Source organism: Malus domestica, chromosome 07 (assembly GCF_042453785.1).
Source record: "Malus domestica chromosome 07, GDT2T_hap1".
NCBI classification, from domain to species: Eukaryota; Viridiplantae; Streptophyta; class Magnoliopsida; order Rosales; family Rosaceae; genus Malus; species Malus domestica.
In genome coordinates, this window is record NC_091667.1 from 23,657,010 (window position 1) to 23,659,238 (window position 2,229).

Genomic DNA, 2,229 nt, shown 5'->3' on the forward strand with positions numbered 1-2,229 from the left:
GGCGGGTATTGGCGGGTACGGGGCGGGTCCTGTTTTTAAATAGGGGAAACGGGGCGGGGCGGGGCGGGGTAATGGCATTTTAGGGTCGGGCCGGTTCCAAATGTATAGAAAAACGGGGCCTCGGACCGGCCCGTTTGTAAAGGAAATGGACAGCCCAGATTGAAAATAAACATACCCTAGTATCTCTGAATCTGATCAGTCTCTCTCTTGACCCTCGACCTCTCCGTCTCTGACCTCGTCCTCTCCCCTCCCATGAACCCCTCCCTTCCACGGTTCTACCACCCACACTCCGTCACTCCTCGTCAGTCATCTCCTTGCCCACCCCCGACATCACCGCCGTCGTGAGTCTGGGCCCTGACAACCACCAGAGCTGATCTTCTTCTCGATTATTCTCCTCGACGACATCTCACCCTAGACCTAGAGAACCCAAGAACCCGCACCACCCATCTTCTCGATTCTCCCTCTCTCCTTCCCGAAGACATCACCGCCGTCGCGATCACCAACACTCCATCGCCGTCGCCAGTTCAAGTGAATTTTTTAACCTTTTTTATTTTTTATTTTTATTTATAGGTTCTTTAACCTCTGATGTTTGTAACTTTTTAGTTGAACTTTGATCTATTGGGATGTATCATGTATGTAATCTGTGCTCAATCTATTGGGATCTTCATTTTTGTTCTTGCTGATTTGGTGGATTTTCTGATTTTTTTAGCTTGTTTATTTATTTGCCTAACTGTTATGTTTATCAGATATTGTATTCTCATGAAGTTCCCGTGTTTCAGGTACTTTGACCGTGATGTTGAATGTGTCTTTAAGTTTTTTAGAAAGAGGTCAGGGTTCTTTTGTTTCAACTAACAAGTTAATGCAATTTCTTTTTACTATCTGAATTTTGGTATATAATATTCAAGGTTGTGAAACCCCTGAACAGCATTTCTAGTTGGGTTGACAGAAGGAATGCATCCGGATGACATTTGGCACCATTTTCTTAATAACATTAGTTTAAAAGCAAAACACTGAACAATAACGTATAGGCTTTGTGCAATGAACAATTCTGATTTTTTATTGACTGCTCTGATTTCATCATTTTCTTTAAGATCATTAGTATATGGCATTGTCTTTTTACTTTTCATTTATCTGCCTGAGGTTAGGGTATGTGCCAGTAGCATAGGGATAAAAATTTTGGGGTTTGGGGATAAAGGTTCTGTCTAGCTTGTTAAGATTTTTTATTTTTCTCTCAGGTTCAACATGAATTTTCAAGAGTGCAGAGATGATATTGATAGAACAGAGGTAGACACAGATGAAAGCGGGAGGCTTTGTTTTTCTTCAATAGCCAAGGATGCTGTTTTTCTGGACAAGGAACTTGCTGCCAGTGGGTTTACTAGGAAGGATCAGGAAGAGATTGAGAAGGTAATGTATAGTTGTGAAGCATGGTAGATTCATATACATTCTCGATTTTCTGTTTTTGAAGCCAGACACTCATATTGTTCTTGCAAGGAAGACGTTCCACCCTTTTGGAAAACATTTCATTGGGTTATCAAGTCGAGTGTATAGTCCACTTTGTGGTCACAATATACTGTCCTATCTATTTATGATCAAGTTAATTTAACCAAAAATGCTTTTTTTCAGTCGTATTCAAGACATCTGCGAGGCCAATATTGGACTTTCGGATATTTTGTATGTTGATTTGATTTTTAAATGTTGGACGATGTAATATTGTTATTTTGGATGTATTGTTAATTTATGAACTTGGATGTTGGACTTTGTATTTAGATTGGATGTGAATAATGGTGAATTTGTGCAAAATCTGCATAAATGCAGTCTGTGACTTTGTGCAGTTGCAATCTGTGCAAATCTGTGCAGTTTGCAATTTGTACAAATTTGATTATTATTTTTTTTTTCAAAAAAAAAAAAAAAGTACCCGTGGACCCGGCCCGAACCGGCCCGTTTCAACCGGGCCGGGTAAGGTCCGGTTCCTATATTAGAAAATGCAATCCCCGGCCCGGCCCGGCCCGTTTCCTTTGAACCTAGGTCCGGTCCGGTCCCTTCAAAATTGGGCCCAGCCCGGCCCGTGCCCAGCCCTAGGTGGAACGAATGGATGAAATCTCATATTTCATTGAAAGAAGTTGGCTAAGAAGACAAATGAATAATACTGTGGGGACTAGGGCAGTCGAATGCGTGTGGGACTGGGGGCAACATAAGTTTGTTTCGGGTTCTGATCCAAGAAACAAAGCT

General features: G+C 41.6%; 1 long non-coding RNA gene across 1 annotated transcript; it reads left to right on the top strand.

Moving 5' to 3' along the window:
• The first annotated feature begins 717 nt into the window (after positions 1 to 717).
• LOC139197560 (uncharacterized) lies at positions 718 to 1,800 on the top strand. Its single transcript, XR_011583041.1, has 2 exons — positions 718 to 827; positions 1,236 to 1,800. It is a non-coding gene; the product is annotated as an uncharacterized lncRNA (long non-coding RNA).
• Positions 1,801 to 2,229: the final 429 nt, after the last annotated feature.